General features: G+C 39.0%; 1 protein-coding gene across 3 annotated transcripts in view; it reads left to right on the forward strand.

Moving 5' to 3' along the window:
* Positions 1-1,670, forward strand: part of cdc34a (cell division cycle 34 homolog (S. cerevisiae) a) — a 34,685-nt gene extending 33,015 nt beyond the window's left edge. For all 3 annotated transcript variants that reach the window (XM_035652975.1, XM_035652977.1, XM_035652976.1), the window contains exon 6: positions 1,629-1,670. The gene's annotated coding sequence lies outside the window, so the exon portion shown is untranslated. The remainder of the gene's footprint in view (positions 1-1,628) is intronic.
* The last annotated feature ends 15,431 nt before the right edge of the window (positions 1,671-17,101 follow it).

Consider the following 17,101-nt stretch of genomic DNA (forward strand, 5'->3'; position numbering starts at 1 on the left):
AAGAGGAGTTTTGTAAAATCCCAGATGATTCAATGGAGGCCGTCGCATTGTGGAAACATTGTGACCTTAATGTGAGAGCGGATAAAAACTCTGTAGGAGCATCGGCCATCTTGCTTTTTCTGGATTATTAACGTTTGGACGGTTGGGCGGTTGTCAAATTCAGCTGGGAAAGAAGTTTATCTGCTCAATATATGAGGAAAAGGTAAAGTTGATCTACTAACAGGTAAGTTAAGGCAGATAATGTATTGTTTTGAGATAAAGTAGTGTTAGCTAGCTACATGTTGACTACAATGTGTGTATTGCCAGTAATGTTATGCTGGTGGTTGGTGTTGGATAAGAAATAAGAATAAATTAGCATTAGCTTGCAGGTAGTTCGGTCAGGTTGAAATTAGTGCTGCACAGTTAATTGCAGTATTTTCGCAGTATGGCCAAGTGCAATATGCAAATCATAAGAAGGTAAAAATGTGTGTCAAAACAGCATTATGATGAAGTACTGTAGAGATTCCCTGACCAAAAAATCTGGAGAACCAGATTTAAGAGGTTTGTTTGTACAGACAAATATAACATCATCATGATTTTAATTGTTTTTTTCAGTGATAATTCAAATTGTGATTGGAAAAATTATCATATTGCAATTGCAGTATCTGTCAAAATAATCGCTTTTTTTTTTACCATATGGAGCAGCCCTAGTTGAAAGGTGCGGGTATGGACCATGTACAGGTGTCTGTTTTAGGCAGGGCCTGCATATGGGTCTCATGGACTGACTGACATTGCTAAGCTTCTAGCATAGCTAAAAATTTATTATTATTACTTATTTTAATTTGATTTTAACAACAGATTGGAAAGTTGTGGTCTGACCCTGTGAGACAGACAGGTGCTGGAAACTCTGCACTCACTGATGAATACATTCACCCTTTGAACTTGTAGTGGTCACATAAGGTGAAAATCTCCAAATCAATCAACTCAGTAGATTCACAGAACCCACAGCACACGCACTTACTGACAGCTAATCTTTCTGTCCCCTTCTCCACCACTTCATTCAACAATTATTGAGTTACCTCAAACAACTTTGCCTGCTATGACTGAACATTTCCACTATTTATTATTCAGGATACCACACAAGCAACAGACTCATACTGTACAGATCCTCTTCCTCTCTCCTCATCCCCGCCGTCCCTAAATTCCTCACTCACACGCACGCACACGCAAAAATACTATTAGGTTTCCTGTGCCAGCTGCACATGAGACGACGCCACAGCCTACACCCGCTCACTGTGGCGGCAAGAAAATGTTTTCCAATATCCTTCATCTGCCATTGTTCATTTCCATCCTCTGCCGGATGCCTCTCACAGCTTGTAAATTGATTTATAATGCTGTCTTCTCCCGAGTTGGGTGGAGGATGGGGTAAACACAAGGTAGGCTGGGTGTCTGGGAATGGGTGCAGGCTATGGGTGTCACGTGGCAGCAGCAGTGAAAACCTTATACTCTGTAGGGCAAATTTGATTGGGGGGAATTTTCATTCCCGGCTTCTCGACTTCAGGGAGGAAAGGTTTAGGACTGTTATTGGCTTTGGGATTACTATGGCAACCACAGAGCACAGTGTTCTCTGAGTGAAGGAATGAGACGAGTGTGTGTGTGTGTGTGTGTGTGTGTGTGTGTGTCTAGTGGGGGGTTGAGTATTGCAGTTTAAATTGCCATCCAGTGTAATTGTAGCACACTGTGTTTTTCCTTTCAGCATTAACTCTCAAACAAAAGATGAATTTGGGTTTGATGTATAATTAGTGGCCCTCTCATTGTGTCCAGTCACAAATACTGAATGTTTTTTATTTATATTTTGATATGTTAGCCTACTGTCAGAGGTGCTGTGTAGGCATACAGATGTAATTGTAAAAGAGCATCTTCTATATTAACATTAGCATTTTCCAGATAATTCGAGAGGATTTTTAAATTGTTTATTTAACTTAAGAAGATTTTTCTCAACACATGAAGGAACATTTTATCCTTCAGTTTAGCAGAAAAAAAAGTCATATTTAAAAACAACCAATTTGGAGATACATAGTTTTTATTGGAAAAGAAAAGGTATGACAAATTACAAGTACAGTACGGTACTTGATTACCTCTGAGGGTTGACAAATGGCCCCAATACACACTTTTTTTAAAGGGGTCACGTGAAAAAGGTCGGAAAGAATTGGTTTAATCTTTAATTAAGTACTTTAACTTAACACTTAATGTGTTTTATGTAAAATCTTCTGCAAAGTAACAAGTAACTACATGTAGCGAAGTAAATGGAAATACTCAAAGTACCAACCACTGATTGGCCTATATCTGAGTGAGTGTTGGATAATGTATGTACACAGTATAGCTGTCATGTTGACAGTTGCTAATGGACTTGCTCAAGTCACACAGCCTATATTGTCCTCATGTAAACTATATGATATACATATCTCGGTCGTGGCTCTGTCCTGCTCTTTATCAGAAGAGAAATCATTTCACAGTAATATTTTGACTTTTTGTTTTAGCCCATAGTTTTATCGTCTAATAAGAAAAGTACAGGCATTTACAAAAACAAATACTTGTGGACTAACTCGCTCCTCTTCCTCCGTTTCATGCCTCTCCTGTCGCTGCCTGAACTTGCAGTGTCGTCCCCCCCAGTCCCAGTCCCAGGCAGTCCTAGGGCAGGTCTTAGTGAAGTTAATTCAGTCCTTCATCACCACAATCAGTGATGGGAGTTACAGTCTATGGGATAAACACACTGAGAGACACTTGTTACAGCTGTATGGAGTCCTGACATAGGCAGGGTATCCTTGAGCAGCATTCGTACCGTATTTATCACCTGGCAGCCAGCACTATTAATGATCAGGGGCTACTCCTTTGTTGGCCTAGCCTCCAGTGACCCTGTCAGCATCAGCTCCCGAGGGTCTTAACCAGGAAGATGGCTGACCCTCAGCCACCAGTGCTGCGGCTCAAGCGTTGTGATCACAGGAGACACTTCGGCTCTAAACTCTGTTAGGGAGCCAGCAGTGCTGTCAAACCCAGCGTGTTACCATAACAACCCAGGGGGCATTTGCCACAGGTGAGGGGGAAATTAAGGTTCACTGGAGGGGGGTGTTTGGAGAAACATCAGGTGGTCAGTGTTGCAGAAAAGACATTTTCTAATCATTTGGAGTCAGTTGAAGCACACAGGAAGGGAGTGTAATTAGGAGACAGCTGATGTAGAAACATCAAATTCTCAACAAACTGTTGAAAAAGGATCATTTTTACTATATTGTCATATCTATACATAAGAATCTGAATGGATTAGGGCTGTAATTATGTTGATCTTGATGAAGTTAGTAATCGTTTGATCCATTAAACTTGAAAAATGTCCATCACAAAGTTCCCAAAACCCATGACTTTTAAAAATGTCCAAACCCCAAAGATATTCGGTTTACTGTCACATTTGAGAAGCTGGACCCAATTAATTTCAGTCAAAAAAATGTTTTTATGATCAAAATACTTGCCGATTCCTTTAATGCTGATCTATTAATTAATAAATCAACTAAATGTTACAAGTCTATGGATTGAATAGACAGTTTCAAAATAATAGTTTACCATTCAGAACTGTTGGCATCTACTCTCACAAAATAACAGACGGAATGAAGAGAGAAGATTATTAATAACAATAACATTATTCATGTTGAGAGGTTTTCTCATATAACTGCATCATTATAGAAGATAATCATTGAAATATTGACTGATAAAGATTAAGCATTAGGCTGTAGCTTTTTTAAACAGAACAATCTATATTCATTGAAGCTCACCCACCTTTATTTACCAAAACATCATTGTAGTGATGGAGGATGCATTTGTCCTCCCTGATTTCTCAGTGGGAAATAAAAGACAGGAAAACGCCCACCTCTTTGACAACCATATTGATTTTTATTATGGAAATAGAATTGCCACAACTTCCCTTTTCCAATGAAAAAACAATAAACTGGATGAAAGGAAATGAAAGCGGTTTCATTAACTAGTCATCAACACCCTGTAGACAAGGCGAAGGCTATTTCCCTCCCCAATCTCTCGACATATTAGGACAATATTGAGGGAAGTACTGCACTGTTTGTTCTCTCACAAAGCGGCAAATTATGCATCTCTCCCAACACAGTGACAACATCCTGACGTGATGTCCTTATAAACAAATGCACATGACATTGTTTAATCTCCGAAACTCTTGTTTCTTACCCTCGCCCTCGTGTTGCACGTCTCTCTTTAAACCTCTATCTCTCCTTGTCACAGCTTCACAGGTAAAAACAATATCACATATGGCTTTGTGATTGATGCTTTAAGTCTTGACACCTATGTGCATTTGAGATGGTGTCTCAGAGAGTCTCTTTGTAAGCATTTGATTGCACAAAATGTTCAATCAAACACAAAAGCTTCTGTACAGACCAAATGGTACAATCAACATGAAGGGTAATTTTAAAAATGTATCAAACAGAGCGAACCGGAGACGATTGGCATCATCTCTTTGGGAACCGGTTCTCAGACGTTATTAGTGTCAAAAATACACTTTATATAAATGACATCGAATGACATTTTTATTAGTGTCATGCATACAACTATACCGAGGCACCACACAATCATACAAGACAGATTTAGAACACTGAATATTCATTTTTAAACAAACTAAAAATAAGGAAAAACCAACCAACCAGAACATCAACTTTATAATACTGATGAAATCAAAATAAATACTGATTTAAAAAATCAATTTTGCTTTCGCTTTTTCAGGCTTTTGTTGGCAAAAATAGCAAAACTTCAAGGTTATATATGAGATTTAAAATTTGCTATATAAAGATATAGGTAAGGAGTCTGGGGCCGAGCAATAGTGATATAAACAAAAGGTTTATCTCTGTAGGGATCCTTTCCGTAATGCTGTCAGACACTTTTGATATTTTCACATCTAACTTGGTGAAGTTATTTAAACCAAACCAGCATTGGTGATGGCTGGAAAGACTAACAACGACAGTTTCAGTGAGTTGTATTTTGTTGTTGGTCTGAGATGCTGGTGCTGTAGTGCAACATCCAGTGGCAACTGAATACAATCTTTAAAGGAACAGTTTGACATTTTGGTAAACACAGTTACAGTTATTCACTGTTTTCCCGAGATTTAGATGAGAAGATTGATACTCCTCTCATGCTTGCACTGTAAATATGAAGCTGCAGCTAGATAGCTTAGCTTAGCATAAAGACTGGAAACATGGGAAAACAGTTAGCCTGGCTCTGTCTAAAAGTAACTAAATCTGCTTACTACCTCAGAAGCTCACTGATTAACATGTTATATCTTGTTTGTTTGATCTATTAAATAGAAAACTGTGATGACACTGACTAGAAATAGTCTGGCACAACGCTCTGTAAACCCCACAGCATGACGTTTTTACAGTTTAACAATCAAGATATAAATATATAGGTTTAGGGGTTTTGTTACCTTCAGACAGAGCCAGGCTAGCTGTTTTCCCTGTGTTTCCAGTATATGCTAAGCTATCTGGCTGCTGCTATTAGCGTCATATTTACCAGCCATGAGAGTGGTTTCAATCTTCTCATCCTCGACAGAAAAGTGAATATTAAGCATATTTGAGCAAAATGTCAGCCTATTTAGTTTCAAACTTTGAAATGAAACCACCACTCCAATTTTTGATCTTGTACACCGGCATATTTCAAGTTTTTTCCTGCTGTAGAAAATCATCATTACATGTCCAATACAAAAGAAAATGGGACTTACTTTCCACTTTTTCTGTTTTCCTCATGAATATTTTTGAATCTGCCAAATTTAGTAGCCAGAATATCACCTCCAACTGGGCAGCTAAAGATGTTTGGCTTTAAGTTACGTGATCCCGGGCCCTGTGTCTGTGTATCAGTGGAACTTTACACAGAGAGAGCTGGAATTAAAAAGATTAACGAAGACCGCAGACTACCGAGCGATGAATGAGATGGTTGTGTGCTGAGATGAACTTTTTGAATTCCCACGAGAGTGAGCACATCGATCTGACTAGAACAGGTTGTGAGCAATATATAGCTTCCCTTTCTGAGTGAGAATTAACGCTCACATTCATGGCGATCCGCTCTGAGTAAACATCCAGGGAAGTTAGGCTGCTAAGGGGCTTTAGTGCTCTTTCATGAACAAGCCTTTACTCTTTCCCCCCCTCCCCACCCAGAATGCACTTTAAAATCTGACTATCACCAGCCAGCCTCAATTTCCTGTTCAGAAAAAATCAGCAGCAGGTTGCCCATGCCACAGCGAGCATTGTTTGTTGTCCAGATTAATCAGTCCTGATAAGGGGAGGATAAAAAAAAAAGTGTGCCTGTTACGGATTAGACGGCATACCTTGAGGTTGCTATGGTGACTGGCAGGCAGCAGACACCTGTGAATTAACATTAGCGCTGCAGCACCAGGATCTTAATTAGAGACGCAGGGGAAGGGCAGGACGGCCACTCATTTCAGCGCGTTATCCCGGCCCTTTATCAACACACTGCTTCCATAAAATCAAAGAGAATTAGTTTTCAAATGAACAGGTGTCATATAGAGACACTGTGAGACATTTACACACTGGTTAGTTTAAATCCTCAGGACATTTTATGCAGACTGAGGGGTGAATAGCCTTTAAAATGGAGAGTCCTGGCCGCTTCCCAAGCAGGATTTGTTTTTTGTTTTTAAATGTCTGCTCATTTCAGACTAAACCACATCTGCTTTATTCATGTTTCTGGTAAAAAACAGACGACGCCAACGGCAACATTAGCATCACTATGCTCTCCCATTCTACTTCTGAAGAAATTTTAATTTGTTGTTGTTGACTCACCAGTGCTACACTGATTTTCACAGAGAGTGTTGAAAGACACTTTAGTGGAGGTTCACAGGAAAATGTAGAAATTGAACTATTTTAATATTTTTCTAAGTTGAATTAATTCATCAAGCGAGCTTCACTGCATGATGTTCTAAAACTGGTTGTGTAAGAGCTTTTTTCACTAATTTCTTCATTTTTATTTGCCTGAATTAGAGTAGTCAAACATAATGGCACTTTGAGTCCAAATAGTATGGACTGCCTTTTAAAAGAACCACTTCTGTATGTGTAATTTTAAATTATAGATAACATTTTAACTGACTGTACCTGACTCAGAATTTGTCAGTCGAATCAGATTTAGCTGTTCAATACAAAGATTTTACTATTTTTCCTTCTTTCTTTTCTTTTTGTTATCTATACATGAGTCTCATGTTTTAGCCTGCCTCACGTTTTAATGCCTTTTTTCGTCATCTGTGATGTTGAAGCATCAGATTTCCACAAACAGCAGCGCACCACGGAGCATCTCTTCTGCTGGGTTGCTAAAGTTGTACCACCATCTGGTTCAAAAGTAGTTTAGCCGACTTCAGTCAGTGTTTTACTGCCCACTCTTTTTATTAAAAGGCTGTTTTGATGTCATGATGTACTCACACACCTTGTACATGTCTACCTCACTGCAGCAAGGTGAGAAGTTAAACCACTGGAAGTCTAAAAAAAACATGCTTTTCAATTTCTAGGGTTAGGGTTAATGCATTATTGCTGTGAAACTAATGTGTTGGTTCTTCATGTTTGTAATTTGGATAAAAAAAGACAGCATTTCAGCTCCCTGCTTGAAAGCAGTTTCCTAGAAATCTTATTTAAATAAAGATGTTTGTCCTCTTTGTGTTTGTATCACCTGAACCTGATCGACTCGTCTCAGATTAAACCGATTCTATTTCCTTGACTTGAGTAACTCAGCCTGTGACGCAACAGAAAGGTTGGTAAAACCCTGAAAATGTCTCATTTATATCCATTTCATTCAGGTGAAACAGTTTCATCCCTGCTGATGAGTTATTCGTCATTGCCATTTTGTGGAATCTCGTTCAGTTTCTTTTCTTCTTTTCACTTACGACTCGTGTCACGGATTGCTGATTTAATCATTTACTTCACAGTCCTGCTGATCTCTTTATTGATCCCAGGGCTCTACAAATTTCTCTCTTTCAACGCTTTACCGTAAAAGCTCTGAATTGCTCAAAGTGCCTAGAGAGAGTGCTGTCACATGTTCTCGCGTTCAGTGTGATTCAGAACCAACAACACAAAGGTGTCTATTGTGTCATCCTCCCCTGATAAATTATTCATCGTTATTATTGTGAGCGTTTAATGATCTTCGTGATCTGGCCCCCAGGTGGATTTGCCAGAACATGGCCTAACGTCCCCTGGTTCAGTTTTAGTCGTGCTGAGGTCCATAGTGACAACATCTGAGTGGATGTTTGCAGTCAGGGTTGAGTTACAACCTTAAAGTCCAAGGTTCTTACCTCCTTTATTTTCTGTTGTTGAGTTCAAGACAGAGAAGGAAGTGAGCTGATTACTTAATAATGAACAAATAATTAATTGTTTATGTTTTCCCGTTATTTTCTTATTAATTACTTGTTTTGTATAGCAGCAAATGCCAGATTGGTGCCCTTTATTCTGCCTGTCACTTCTTTTAATGAGCAAGTAAAGGGGGGTTTTTAAACTGATATTAAAGCTCCTGCAGAGAAGGTTTTCATGGAAACTCTGGAGGGTGCTTATTAAGATAAAATATAAAGAGCTGTTTTTTCCCCCAAAGTGAATGAATATACACAGACTTTTTTTCAAATCTTGAATCTTGCTTTATCTCTTAATATTTTTAAATGTATCTTAATGTGAAGTTTACAATAAAAGCATAAGTGCTTTTCAAGAAGTCTGATTTTAAATTCAACAGTACATTACGTGAGATTGATTATGTGTTTTCTTTGCATGTCTTTTTAAACTACTATTACATTTGAATGGTACCTTGCTATAATAGTAGCTACAATATGGTGAAGATGCATTCAGATATACTTTAAAGGCACCATATGGCATATATTTTGTATAGAACATATTTATTACAATCATATCAGTTTGTTCGTGTGTGGATTTATTTTAATGTTTGCCCTCAGATGTACCTGTGAATACAAATTATACTTTACTTTGTGAAGATAGACCCTTGCTTTAGCTAAAAGATCAATGACTTAATTTGATAATGTAGAGTGAACAGTCAAAAGAAGAGAACTTTTATCTTTATTATAAGAGACAAATACAATGTGCAGCCATCTGTTTTCCTATACTCTTCAGCATCTGATTTGTCTTCACTGCCATGCCAGACAGCAACAATACTTTTTATTGCCAAGTTCTGTCTGGAGGTAACACCAGTTTATGCCAAAGAAAATGTCATCAGTCTCCTACTGAATGCAATGAAGTTTCTTGTCAGCGGCAGTGTGAACGCAGCCTCAGTTGTTAGTTGTATGGAGATATTCATTCTCTGGGTGCAGACGACCTGTTTTCTCATTCTCACAGTCGTCTACACTGTCCACATACATTTCCAGGAAGTGTTGACTTACTGTGTGTGCTCTCACTGTTCTGTGTGGCTGGGTGTGGCATTTCATGTTAGTGATGTTTGCAGAGTTCACATGGGGATAAAACTAACCTCTGTGAACAAGAGGAATATGTTCAGAGAAAGAAATGAAAGAGAGACATATTCTGACTTGTGCTACATGTAGCATGCTAATATCAACGAGTCATCCTTTCATTTAATTTGAAACATTATTATGTAATCATTTACAGTTTCTAGTTTTAATTAACTGTTTGCTGAACCTCTGCCCTGAACAGCAAGTGTCCAATCATGCACTCACTCACTGGCTCTGCTGCCCACTCGGTCAACTCAGCAGCAGCTACTACGGCTTAGAACCATAGAGATAGAAATATCCAGTGCTCTGATACAGCTAGATATAATCTAGATATGACACCAGTAAGAGTCTTATTGTGTTACCAGAGAAAAGGTCCGTGCTGCAACGAACCCCTGATACTTTCATCCCAGTGACAAGGCGCAGCTCCCACATGGAGTTTGACGTTGTTGTTTTTTCCTGCGACTATCTTATTAATGAACTCAGTCAACTGTTAGGGGACCACCCTAGTTTTATCACATAAAAACAGATAAATGTTTGTTATTTGCCACCACAAATTAACTACAGCTAGCACACGGCTGAACAACTGAATGACTGATGAAGAAAATCTGTCAAATACAAATGTACATACTGTTCGGGTCAATTTTGACCCGAACAGTATGTACATTTGTATGCAAGGGTTAAATAAAACACAAATGTGGTCTTATCTCTTTTGAGATAAGCTTTGATCGACATCAAAATTGCAGCATACAATAATTGCGTGATTTGTAGCAAGATATGCAATTTGACTGTGATGTTCAAAAAGGCAGCACCTTACACCTCAATGTTAATGTGTGCTTACTGTCAGGGCCGGGATAAAGAAAGCCAAGAAAAAAATGATGAGGTGTTGTAGCTAAATGAGGGCCAGTGATGATAATACGAGACCCAGACGCCAGGAGCATAATTACCACAACAAAGACTCTAATTGAGGGAGCAACGGTGAATAGATCCTTCAGAAAATCTGCTATACCGCTATCATTTCCAATTGACACACACAATGTATGACATATTTATGTGAACAAACACACATTAAACACACATTAGGCCCTAAAAAAACATGTTTTTGCTTCTAAATAAAGTCTAGGCAGACACTGTGATAACCACTCAAGAGGACAGAAATAAAGTGTTTTGGTAACTATAATTGTTTGCATTGTTTGTCTCGCCCAGTGTGACGTGGAGACGAAGGGCCAAGAGTGAACACAACAAAGAAGTTGAGACAGTTGGCAACCTTTTCCTGCCTGTTAATGTGTATTGAGTCTCCTCCCCGGCTGCATGTCGTCCTCTTGAGTTGTTATGAGAAGGATGCAGTTGTCATCAGGGTACAAACCCAGGTCTATTGACAGATGGGAGTTCCTTCTAGATTAAATGATCTGTATCGAGAACATACAATTAATTTATAAAGGGGCAGGTGCTTGACGTTTAAAATATATCCCTAAACTTAAGACCATAAGAAACCATCAACCAGTGAACTTAGTGGTCTGCGTTGGCATCATTTCAACAAGAGATATAAATCTGAGAACATTTTTTCTTGATCCTATGTGGTCCTGTGAGATTCCTGGTATCAAATTACATTTATTTATTGTGATACTAAAAGAGTAATTTCTCTTTTTTATATCAACAAGAAAATTCCCAAACAGATAAAATGCATTGGAAACTAAAATTATTATTGATTGATTATTGATACCCTTTTTGTATTTGTTTATTAGAAAATAAAACAGACTTAATACTTTTAGAAGTTTTTTGGGCAGTGACAATATATAATTTTTATTTTATATACTGATATTTCCTTTTCTTTCCACTCTTCACTTACTGTCAGTCAGACGTTCTCTCTTTAGTGTTTAAAAACAAAAGTTACATTTTCAAGTAACAACAACTTCTGTTTTGGCCTCCATAGACTACTTTTAAAAAGGCCAGAGCTGTGGGTGTTACAAGTAAGAAGAAAATATTGGCATAGGGTCAGTAGGCCAACAAGAATTAACCTTGGTCTCAGACTTGCGTCTCCTTTACTTGACCGGTAATGTGACTTCCAACATTAGCATCTGCCATGCATCAGTAGCAGTTTTGTGTGGGGGATTAAATTTTCCTTTCAACATCCTAACGTCAGGACGGTGACTGTTACAAAGTAAACTGAAGTCAGAGTTTGTTTTATTTTTACCGGAACCACATTTGACGCCAAAGTCAAACGAGCACAACAGGCACTTAAGGAGAATCCATCTTGCACCGCCCATGCATGGTGTGAATTTACCTAGTTTCAGTCTCTAGAGCTCTGCCCTCAAAGCCTGTGAAGCAGAAAAACAGAAAAACATGGATGTAATGTCTGTGACGTCACCTTTTAGGTTTCTGAAGTTTTTAAGTTTGAGCTCCTTTCAAATTGCACAATGGGTACCTGTCAAAGGGAGAATCATAATCACCTCCATATTCATTGTGGTTTCAGTCAGTCATTGCTTCAGTGTGGGTGTTACTAAAGTGTACCTGTCATGGTAACTTCACAAAAAGTGAAGGGAGTTTTTTTTCCTTTAACACGTCACAACTTGAGCCTATTATAGCTGATAATAATCACTGCGTGAACAGAGATAAGGGTGGACCGCGCTTTATTGATCCGTCGTTGCTTTCATAGTTACAGAGCAGAGGACACTCGCTCTCCATATCTGTTTCCACTGTGTGTTGCTTCTGTTTAGGTCCAGCTAACATAACAGAGAGAAAGTAAATGGTGACATTTTCCACCAACTTCATATGCATGTTTAATTTTTTTGTATTACATTTAATTTCAACTAGTGTCATTTCAATCCAAAGTGGACAAAAAAAATGATAAATGCTGCTTAGAATTCAAAATTGTTGAGATTTTATATCTGACTAAATCTCTTATTCGACAAATAGCTTTAGCACTCAAACTCAAAGTCTCCATAAAGTGCTGTGTACTGACACACAGACAGACTTACAGACTACTCCACCCTGCCTACTACCAGCTGGGCCAATTTCACTGACTTCGGGAGGAAAACGAGCAGCCTTCTTGCTCTGAGTATATTCATTCATTCGCGCCGGGCCGAGGGCAGACGTATTGATTGGTCACAGAGCCGTGAGAGGCACAGATAGGAATCAGACCTCCAGTTGCATTTGGGGATTGAGTGTGATGGTGATGATAGTGATGGTCTCAGCTGTGTCTAATTTCTCTTTTTTCATTACAAAAGCCCGACACTGCTTATATTTCTGTAAAGGACCAACGATCAGTCCAAGGTGTTGTTTTCTGTCCAGTGAATTAAGGCATGAATTAATCAATGCTTCTATTTCGCATATTTTTTCCAGGCTTCAGTGGTTATTCTGAGATGGTCTAATACTCTTTTTCGTGAAACCTCATCACACATGAAATTAACCTCAAGGAGAGATGGGAGCAGGGAGAGATTAGGAGTTGTTTGAGACACAGTTGCGCCCTCAACTCCGTTGGTGTTGAACCACGATAGGCCTGCACAGCATGTCAGTGTCCACAAAAATCCTGAACACATGCAGAAACAAATGGCTGCACATTATGGGCTCATCTGTTTCTTCAGATCATGGTGGATGAGACAATTGTCAGTCTTTGATCGTGTTTGACTAAGAAATGTTGTGCAGCCGAATATGTGCAACATTTAAAGGCTACATTGAGCACGTAACGAATGCAGAGTGCATGTGGAGCAGATGTGGAGCAGATGCCGCAACACTACACTCCCATTATAATCAATGAAACTGGCTACACCTGGTGCAAGAGCAGGGCGTAAGTGGCATGTGTGTGCCATGGAGACATGCTCTGCAATTGTATAAAATAGAACAGTCTTCTATTTACCTTTTACACAGAAATGGGTCATATGGTGTCTATATTTTCTAACATGAGAGATTGAAACAGCACACTGAATGACAGAGAAATGATAGGTTGCTTTTAACTTTATCCCTTACAGCCTCCTGTACACTGTACATACCCATATTACACAAAAAAGAGTTCAAGTTTTACATCGCTGTGCTGGGTCCAAAAACTAAAGACATAATCCTACAACGAAAGCTCACCGTCTTGTTTTGCCACTCACACACAGGAGAAGTCAGTCACAGTGGATCAGTCTGTCACTGTTAACAGAGACTCTGCAGAGCAGTTCACACACTTCACTGATAAACCACAAAATACATCAAGCTTTATGATCAAAGAAAGTTTTATCACGTCCACATTCACCATGTGTCTCTCTCTGTCTCTCTCTCTCTCTGCTGTGAGTCTGCATCACATAACTTTGAAAAAAAAATCAATTAACCGTTTTGATAATGCCTGCTTTTTGTGGGTGTTGCAGCCCCAGCACCCATTCTACCCGCATCCATAATACTATCAGTAAGTAACGTAATCAGTAAAAAGATACTTTCTGCAGTACGTCCGCTCTGCATACGTTACGTGTTCAATGTAGCCAAAGTAGTCCTAAATACTTATTAAATTAGCTTATTTGCTTTCTTGTTGAGGGTTTGATGAGAAGATTTATGCCACTGCCAGCAGCTGGTTAGCTTAGCTTAGCACAGAGCTGTTGGCTGGACCTTCACATTTAACGGACAGATATCAGAGTGCTAATGATCTTCTCTAACTCTCCCCAAGAAAGCAAATAAGCATATTTTGTAAAATGTCAAATTATTTGTTTAAGACCTACAGTTTGAGATTTATAAACTGTACAGACACCAATATTATATCTTCAGCTGTGGTTTGTCTCTTCTTATTCAATCACCACCTCCTTTTTGTTCTTTTCCCTGTCCTTCTCTTACTCCTCCTCCTCCTCTCCTCCCTCTCTCTCCTGCAGCCTCATCTGGTCACATGGTCTCTGGCTGCAGATTTAGGAGAGCACTGGAGGGATTAGCTTTAGATTTGGTTTGCCTTTTCTCTGCAGAGCTGAGGGCCATGTGCTCCTAAAAAGCAGACAGACAAGGGAATATAGATTTCCTTTGCAACCTGGCTTAATAAATCTGTCACTCTGCTTTAGCACCCACACTACACTTCACTTCACACTGCAGCAGCTTTTTAGAATCCACCACTGTTAAAATGTGATGCATAATGTACAGGCTAGCAATGTGCGGCACCTTCCACAATTACAAGCACCATTGACGAAGATGAGCCAACAAAACTGCAGCAGCTGAGTAACACAGATAATGAGCCGTACTCATTTTGGTTTTTCATTTTTAATTTCTCTCTTTTTTTTGGAAGCAGCTCTTCAAATGTGTTTTCGCAGTGTGCAATAACCATTCTTGAAAGGTCGTACTTTGTGGCACCCTCGCAAAGCTGATTGAAGTCTTCAAGATTAGTAGAGTACATTAACTAATTGTGTCTCAGCATTTCAGATGAAACAATGCTGGATCAACAACCCTGTACTTAATACTGCCGTCTTGAATTTTCCAGAAATCGAATGAATTTTGTCTTGCCGTTTTATCCACAAATTGTTTTTTTTCTTGTGTGTTATAAAACGCCACACTGAGGAAATATCTAACTGTTACATGTACCGTCAGTCACAATAGCTTGTGCATTTTCTCAGGTTACTTTTACTATTGATTGTGTTTGAAGGATAGAGCGAGAACTTCATTCTTAATATTATATCTGATTTTCAGTTGCGTGACATTTCTGATACTTTCATCAGACACCCATGATATCCACAAAGTCTGCTTGTGTCATGACGACTGCACAGTCTGGGTTATTTTCTGCCATTCGCTAAATCTGCCCTTTCAAAAATTTCCTATCACTTCCTCCCCATTTCTCTTTCTCTCCAAGAGTCATTCACAAAGCCTTTTAGCACTAGAATAAGTCTGCACTGTAACATAAAATAAGTCTGAGTCTTTCTCAGTCTGAGAAAAGTTAGAGAAGGTCTAGAGCAGTAGTTCTCAACCTGGGCTCCTTGATGAAGTTCTAGGGTGTCCCCAAATAATGGGGAATACTTTCATTTCACTATTATTTCATTGGCTAGAAGTTGATGCCTAATGCAAGGGTTTTTAAGACTGACTTCACTGCTATTCTGCCAATCTACAGTATATACATTATAGAACAACTATAGAGATCCATGAGACCACAACTTATGAAATACAGGTCTGTGGCCTGATGTGTGTTCATTTGGGGGTCTGACACCAAAAAGTTTGAAAGCCACTGGTAGAGAAGTCCTAAGTCCCTAAAACCTGCTCAGTCAAATGCTGCAAGTAATGCGCCTCATCACATCAGTGTTTGTAAAAAGATTAGAAGAGGTATTTATCATATATGTGAATGTCTTACACATGTTGTATATCCTGTCAATGAGGCCAACGGAGAACTGGATGCAGGTTATTTTTCATGAAAGCATCCTGTTCTCAGTTATAAATACACAGAGTAAATGATAGTGAAAGATAGGACACACAACATACTTCAGGCTTTGTTTACTGTCTGTGAGAGGCACTGTGGTGTCTGCTGAAGGATAAAGGTCCTACTCAATATATTTGCGACCTCCATGGCATTTTTGACGTAATAACTACAGTTTGAGCGCCAAAGCAAAAACTGTAAGTACTAATAATAGTCATGGAGAACACAAAATATCAGAAAATAATGTTTTATTATTATTTAAAATGCACTGTGTGAACAACAGTTCAGACTCACTTTTTCAGCTCTATTTTGTTGTTCCTTTCTGAAGATTCTGAAGCATTTTATGTAATATTTTTATTTATTAATTACTTTTTATTGCCAATGAGTGAACAGGTGTAACTTAAAAAACCTTCCCCCGTCTTTCTCTGGACTGATTTTTATTTCTCTGGACTGATTTCTATTTTCACAAAAAAATCCAAAGAATGAGATGTTTGTACACGTTCCTGTGTGTCTGCTCTCTCTGCTTCACTACAGTAGCAACAGTGAGCAACATTTAACATTGTTAACTTATAAATAGAGTCTGCTTACATCTACAAATGACCGACAACCACCACAACACAGTCAGTCCAACGCAAACTCCAAAGTCAAAGCTACTACTACTGCAAAACATGTGAATTATACTGTGATATTGTTGCTTAAGCTGGCTTACCATTTGCAGGTTACTTAATCAGCTGGTGTTGCGGGGTGGAACTTATTCAGTATGGCTGGGTTGCAGCTGGTTGACTGTCCTTCGCTTTCTTGCTCTCTAATGGTGCCATTTGCAAAATACTATCTGTGTGGATATGTTCGTTGGCTAATTTTAGCATGTTAGCTTGCAAGATTACTTCCCCAGCTAATGTGATGTGCAAGCAACAGTGGTTGTCTGAAAGTTAGATTCTGATTTCTTCCCCAGTTTAAGGAAAAGGAGGACATTTTCTGTGGGTTGTTTTTTTTTCCTTTCAAGGTATTGCAGCTTTTGTGGTTGAAAAAGGAGGGCTCAGTTGTGTTCTCCCTTGTGACCACAGGATGAAATCCAGCTTGTGCTTTCTATTCAGTGGATTTAATGACGGCCCGTGTAGACATTAACAGGGAGTGAACCATGGCGTGATCTCAGTGACATAGCAGAGAACCGAGGACCCAGTGGGAAATGCTGCTGCCGCTCTCTCCAACAACAGGACCCAACTCTACGGTGTTTCACCCCCAAACCCGACCTCTACAAAACCATTTTGGGG

The sequence above is a fragment of the Morone saxatilis genome, unplaced genomic scaffold (assembly GCF_004916995.1).
Source record: "Morone saxatilis isolate NCDOM2014 unplaced genomic scaffold, NCSU_SB_2.0 Contig12, whole genome shotgun sequence".
In the NCBI taxonomy this organism is placed as follows: Eukaryota; Metazoa; Chordata; class Actinopteri; family Moronidae; genus Morone; species Morone saxatilis.